Source organism: Aedes aegypti, chromosome 2 (assembly GCF_002204515.2).
Source record: "Aedes aegypti strain LVP_AGWG chromosome 2, AaegL5.0 Primary Assembly, whole genome shotgun sequence".
Classification (NCBI taxonomy): Eukaryota; Metazoa; Arthropoda; class Insecta; order Diptera; family Culicidae; genus Aedes; species Aedes aegypti.
The window spans coordinates 29,983,913-29,991,208 of NC_035108.1; positions in this window are offsets into that span (position 1 = coordinate 29,983,913).

A 7,296-nucleotide genomic window follows, 5' to 3' on the forward strand; every position below is an offset into this window, starting at 1 on the left:
GGCTTTAGGACCCTGTTATCAAGTTTTAAGTGGATGTTATTGATGTACTTGAATGAATATATGTCGGGGTGTTAAGGTTTGTTGATTTCCCGGGGAAAGTATTCAAAATATTGGTAAAAAACTATTCGGATTTCAACACTTCACTTTATAAAAGAAAGAAGAGTGTAGAAAAAATCATTAGTAAGGCGAGCAAACTCCGGTAAACTCTAATATGCTGTTTATCTTGTGATTATTACATTATTATAATAAGTTAAATGGTATTTGCTCGCCTTTCTAGTGATTTTTAGTATTTTTTTTTTGTTAAAATTCAATTAGTTGTTTATTTATACTCCAATAATTCCTCCGAAGTGAAAGTGAAGCTTTATATTGGTAGTTCTGAAACCTAGCTTTCCATCTTAAACTTCAAGAATTTTGCAAACGAAGCCATTGATTTCATTCTCAAGAGAATTATTGAAGTATAAGATATCAGATTTTGTTTATATTTTCTGAATCTACGTAAAAGTTTGAACGAGAACCCAAAGTTTGTGTTTTTATTTTTTTTAAATTTGTCGATTCTAACAGCGAAAACTACTTTTTCACTTTTGACATTTGCTCCATTTTTACTTGGACCTCAAGATATTTGAGTGCAATAAAATTGTTATATACTTAGAAAAAATGTGATCTTTCGAACAAGCTACAAAATACTGCAAATATTCCATCACTAACCAACCCCATTCTTGGAGAAATGTTGAGTGAAATCAGTTTGAACATTTGGTTGGAATTCCCTAACGAGATCTTTATGAGAAATTGGATATATATTGTTTCTAACAATGTTTTGAAGGATTTTTGCCCTTCCTTGATCTGATTCTAGATTTCAGTAAAAACGGACAGAAATACCACCTACTAGTGGAAAAGGACTAATTTTCGATCATGAAAATTTTGTGAAAATTTTCGGATTTTTATACAGAGTATACAAACATCTTATGAACGGCTAGAAAACTGGTGCTTGGTCGAAATTTGGTGATCTGCGCCTATAAGCAGCAATCCTTCATGTAGAATGGTACCACTCACAAGCGTCCAACTGGATCTTTGGATTCGAATCAAATACAACTGAGAAAATGCACCGTCTTATATGAAGGATATATTTAAGGGTCTTTTTTAGTCTTATGGTAACGTCCGCAGATATAAAACAAAGCCATGCTGTACTTGGTTGAATTTGGAACTTCCTTGGGCGTAAGCTATCATTGCTCTTGTCACACGATATAAGAGATGCTAAATTTATTTATACATTAGAAGGCAATCTTGTAAAATTTGTCGAATTTTGTTCACTGATTGATTGATAATTGATTAAATGTTTGATTAATGATTAAGATTATGATTACTGAATACAATTCGCGATCTTTATGATTATGATTAATGATTAATGATTAAAACATAATATTGCAATGATTATGATTAGTGATTAATGATTAACTCTTGATTTTTTGTGATTAATGATTAGAATTTTTGATTAATCATAACCATTAATCATTAATCATGATTAAATTTATGATTAATCATTAACGCTCTGCTTTATGGTAGCCACCGAGTTCTAACGCAGGCTTCGAAATCATTCTATCATTGGAGCAAACTTTTTATTCGTAGTATGCTTGAAAGAGAAAAAGCAAAGAAAAATAGCAACAAAAAATAAGTAGATGAAAAAACCGAATTTAGTACTATACCCTTTAATTCCACTAGAGTTTGTATCCTTTGACAGATACGCGTATTTGACCTCAACTGTAAGGCCGTCTTCAGTGTCGTGTACTAGACTCGACTCAACGGTGTCCAAGGTATCATTGAAGCCTACTGATGATTCACCAGTGCAAATCAGTGGTGTGACAGCTGCGGTAGCTTTTCGTTGAACTGTTAAACGGAAAGTTTTCTAAAAAAAAAATGCAATATTGATCAAATACTAAACTATAAATTACAAGTAATTAATATATCGGCTGTTAAATATTGCGGCTATGTCGTTGATCTAAAACTGATTTTAAATAGTTGTACTGATGACAACTTCAAAACTGCAATTTGAAACTGCTAATTCAAATGGTGAAGAACACACTACAATCCAAATAACTTATTTCTTGATGGATTTTGTTTCTAGTTGAGGGACCAAAAAAAAAAAGATCCCAGTGGTGTCAGGTAGATCTTAAACACATAAGCTTAAGCAAATTACCACAAGCGCCATCTATCGAGAGAAATTTGAATCCATTTGATTTCTATCATGTTAGTTTGAGCCGTTTGCACAATTCTATATCTTCTTCTGTTTGCACTACATTCAAATTTAAACAATTTTTATCTGTGTAGGAATCATATTTAAAAGAAATTGAAGCATTATTTCTAGAACGAGATGTCCTTATTTTAAATCAATTTGTATTTATTTGAATTTATGAAGTTTTGAACAATGATTACGCATTGGTTTTTACAAGAGACTTATTAATTCAGTATAACCCTAAATGAAGTACAGTTTCAATGTATTTCAATCTGTTTTTGTGTTCAATCTAACACTAAGTCAGTATTCCTTAATAAAAAAGTTTAGCTAAAATGTATGTGTTGCTTGAAAAGCAGTCTACTTCTTATAGGTCAATTTCAAAGTAGTCGGAGAAAAAGCTCGCTATAATGTCATTTGAATGGTGCTTTTCTTTCAACTTCTAAAAATAAATCATTCCTAAGATCTACAAAAATTAAACGCTCTTGAGCTCTTTGTAAGACTGCAAGCCAGAAACTATTTTCCATGAATATTAATTCAGTTAAATATCATAAGACATAAATGATACAAACGCATTTTTTTAACTGGAATCCAGGAATAAAAGTTTTACATCAATTCAAATATCGCGCCACCGGCTACCAGCAGCTTCATTTTTTACCGCTAAAAAAAATATTTAAATCACGCTTACTTTTTTGTTTGTCAACATTTTTGCATTATTTTTTCACAAGCCCTTAAAAAACTCGTCTAGTTCAAGAATATGTGTCGATATTGATAACACTGCGGAACACGTTTTGTCTCTAGCACCAAAATACCGTTATTTACTAATTAAGGGTTGCTGAATCCATTGCCGTTTTCAAAAATATCATAGCACGTCTAGTTTTTGAGATAATGACTGTTGAAAATGCTAAATTTTACTATTTCAGCCAACTTGAATGCAAGTTTGCCAGCTTGTATGGCAATTTATTCGCTAAATTTGCCAAAGAATTCAAACTTCATGTGTATTATCAACAAAATTCGTAATACTTTCGATGCTCAAAAGTTATTTTTTGATTTTGTGGTAAAGTATTATATTTTGCCATACAAGAAAAACGAAGAATTTTGTATGAAACTGTAAACATGTTGGAAAAATCGATTTAAACTAAATTTAATCGTGCAATTTCAACCAAATTATATCACAAATGAAAGTTAAAGCCATATATTGCATGCTAAGTGGATTTGAATTTCATGTAAACATCAATGAAAACAGTGTTTCATACAACTTTGACGACCTGTAGCTAAAAATTGTGACGTGCTGCAACATTTCTGAGAACGACATCAGATACATCAACCCCAAATCTACTAGAGACACATAATTTGATCCTTGAGACACGCAAAAATGTAAATTTTGTTACGCTGTGTAATTGGTCGTTTGGATCCGGAGATATTCCAAAATTCCTTGGGGACCAACGCGTAGCCATAACTCACGTAAATATCTCAGGCTACAGAATTTTTATCGAATTCGATATTCATTACACGGAATAATACATTAATGCGAGTATGTTGTGAAAAAATGAAGTAACTTGGTGCAGTCGTCTTTAAATAATGAGCATTTTTGTTTTTGGTACCGTTTTGATGCATTTTACGGACAGTTTCAAATTCCGGACACTCTACTTTGTTGTTGTTGTTTGAATTTTTGCCGTTCAAAAGTTTTCACTTTCGAGGCTCGTTTTAAGGAATATTTCCCATTAATATCTATGAACATTTATAATGCCCAACTGCCTTAGACGTCTCTTTAGTGGTTTGACGATTTCAATTGATGATTTTACTTCTCTATTTATGATTTTCTTGAGCTGTCTGGAATTCAAATCAAAATGCATTTCTATTTATTTAAAATTATTCATGTTGCGGAATCAAAATCTTCACTCATTATTCAATATTCAAATATTTTGAAGGCTCGATAACGCCAAAGAATGATACAGTATGAATCAACACGGTACTACGCTGGACAAATCTTCAAGATCTTGAAAACTCTAAAAAACCTCATATCGTAATTTTCAAATTTCTCCAAGAATACTGAATCGATTTGTATATTTTTTCAGAGTAGCTCCTTATTACCTAGCATTGTATAGTACATATTTTATTTTTTTAGTGTCCGGCCATTTGGCCGAACGCCGTTTGGCCGAACGCCATTTGGCCGAATGCCATTTGGCCGAACGGGTCGTTTGGCCGAATTACGAACAAAAGAATTATCAAATTACTATAACACTTATGTGTAAGATTCTTGGGTGTTGCCAAATAATTGATCAGCTAATTAATTGACACTGAGGATGTGACGGGATGTCATGTTTCACGGTGTCTCTGGTAGAAAACATTAATATAAAAAAATCAGTATCGCTGAAAGCTTAGGCTTTCCCCTTTCATTTGAGACCGGTTTGAAAATGTTCTATCGGGGGGTCCTGAACATTTTTTTTTATTTTAGTAAGAGATACGTACCATAGGTGATCTTCTTCCATCAATAGTATGATACAATGAATCGCTTGTACCATATGATGAAAACTCAATCGAACCGTAGAAGGCCATGACAAAGATTTCTGAACAAACATTTCAAAAGGGCACATCGACATTGGTAAACAACGGCTTTGCAAGACGCTGTGGGGCTCAATTCAACTCGATCACACTCACCAATACCACTATCAGGAAGAGCTAACACTAATCTTCTTGATAGTGGTGTTAGTTCACGTGGGCGGGCTAAAATGGGCTCAACAGCAACGTTTCCGAAAAAAGGCTCAAGACCTCTTGAGCCCTTTTCAAATGTTTGTCCAGATTTGATAAGGACTCGAGAGGTCTTGAGCCTTTTTTCAGAAACGTTGCTGTTGAGCCCTTTTTAGCTCGCCCATGCAAACTAACACCACTATCAGAAATATCAGTGTTGTTTATGACAAAATGTCGAAAGGACTTCTGATCGAAAGACAAAAGGTCGAAAAGACAAAAGGTCGAAGAACAAAAATGGAGGAACAAAAGGTCGAAAATCCCACCAAGCAAATCACTTTCGACGTTTTGTCTTTCGACCTTTTGTCCATAAACCGTGTTAGCTCTTCCTGATAGTGGTATTGGTGAGTATAATCGAGTTGAACTGGGCTCATCAGCGTCTTACAAAGCCATTGTTTACCAATGTCGATGTGCCCTTTTTAAATGTTTGTCTAGATTTCCATAAAACATGCTTGTTTTTGTTTTGGCAGTGTTGCTTTTCAGCTGATTATAAGTTCAGTAAATAGTGAAATTGCATATTTTTAATCAAAATATAATTATTTATACAAAACTTAAATGTTTGTAAATAGTATTTGAAATTTTACATGAAAAAAATATTGTTTAGAAATATAAAAGATTTTCAATAAATAACCCTTATTAAGATTCAGTTGTATGCTATCGTCTTAAAACTCAAATATATTTTCATAAGATATTGCTTTTAACGATAAGTAATAAACAAAGCGTTTGAGAAAACATTTACTCATGGATAATTAAATTACAAATGTTTCACAGATTGCACTAACAACTAAATTGGCATCAACGGTAGGGAAATCGGCAGAAAAGTAATAACGCTGCATTGCTTAAGTTGTCGCGTTCTAAGGTGGTATAGCGAAAAATTGGTGCTTGTGTCGCGTGATAAATTTATATATTTATTGTTTTGGGTCAACATTTTGGTTTGCTGATAAGAGGTATGCCTGTTAATAATTACAACAATTTCACACATATTAAAAAATATTTATTTACACTACACTCTGTCAGAAGACCTGAAACATAAAATCGAAATGCCACGAAGACAATCGTTCGAAGATTTGCGTATTGTGTTTAAAGAATATGTGTCTGCAACCGTTATCAGCAATAGTGGTTGATATTCTTAAACAGCACATTCTTCGCGACATCATGGTTAAAGTCTGGTATAGTCCTACAAAAATATGTCGAGCTTGCACGTTTATTCGTTCAGTAACCAATTTAAACTTTTGAATATAGCACTGTATAAATATAAATACAATTTGAAACCTACCACTCGAAGCATGTAATGATGTGAGAACAACAATCTCACCAAAACTAAGGGAAAACGTGGTAGACACAGTAATGCAGTAGACAAGTAAGTGCCAATTGAATTGGTTGCATATTGCACGAGAGCTGCAACGCAACGCAACTTGGTCAGCATTATCCAGACTACTCGCGCCGGAGAATCCGCGGTTGCCAAATATTTGAGACACAAACCGACAGATGAAGAAAGCCAGGTGCAGCTGTCGAATCTACACGGTTTACCACCCAATTGAGAATCGCATTCAACATCTGTGCAAGCTAAAATAAAAACCCATTTGTTCGATGATGACTCATTTTTGATTAAAAAATGGGATTTGAGCACCAGATGAACGTTGCAGTTGAGCAGCTGTCCAAGGTGTTTGGATGTTGCAATCGCCCCAAATATCGCTTTCAAAATCAGCAGACTTAATCATCAGTTCATGGGTTTTTAAAGGTAACACATCTATACATTAATTTGAACGATAATGCAGAAACTGTATTAAAACCTGTAATATACTGTAATAACGTTCAGGGGTTAGTTGATTATGTGACGTCCAAAAGGGGTTGACATGGGCAGTTCGTTCTGCAAGATTGGTGTCGATGGAGGAGGAGGGTCCTTTAAGGTTACCCTATCGATTATCGAGCATAATTCCGACGTCATCGTCACTCAAGGCTGATGTAAGGATACTGGCGTAAAAATACTATTGCTGCTTGCTGTTGCTTCTGGCGTTCCAGAAAAATATGGCAATATTGAGAAAATTTGGAAAACATTTGCTTTTAAATAATTTTAGGTGCTTCATTGCTGCAGGCTTGAAAATCTTCAATCTGTTTTGCGTAATAATGGAAGATATTTCAACATTTCCTTGCCCATACTGTACCACACAAAAAAAGATTTATCCAATGTAGCTGGTCATCCACGAATACTTGGTCACATACGCGTCCGCGAAATGGAAAAGTCTCTGCTCGGACCATAAACTGACGGAGCACCCAAGAAACCACTGGCTAATTTGCCTTATTGGCCTTGTTGTTAATCCAAT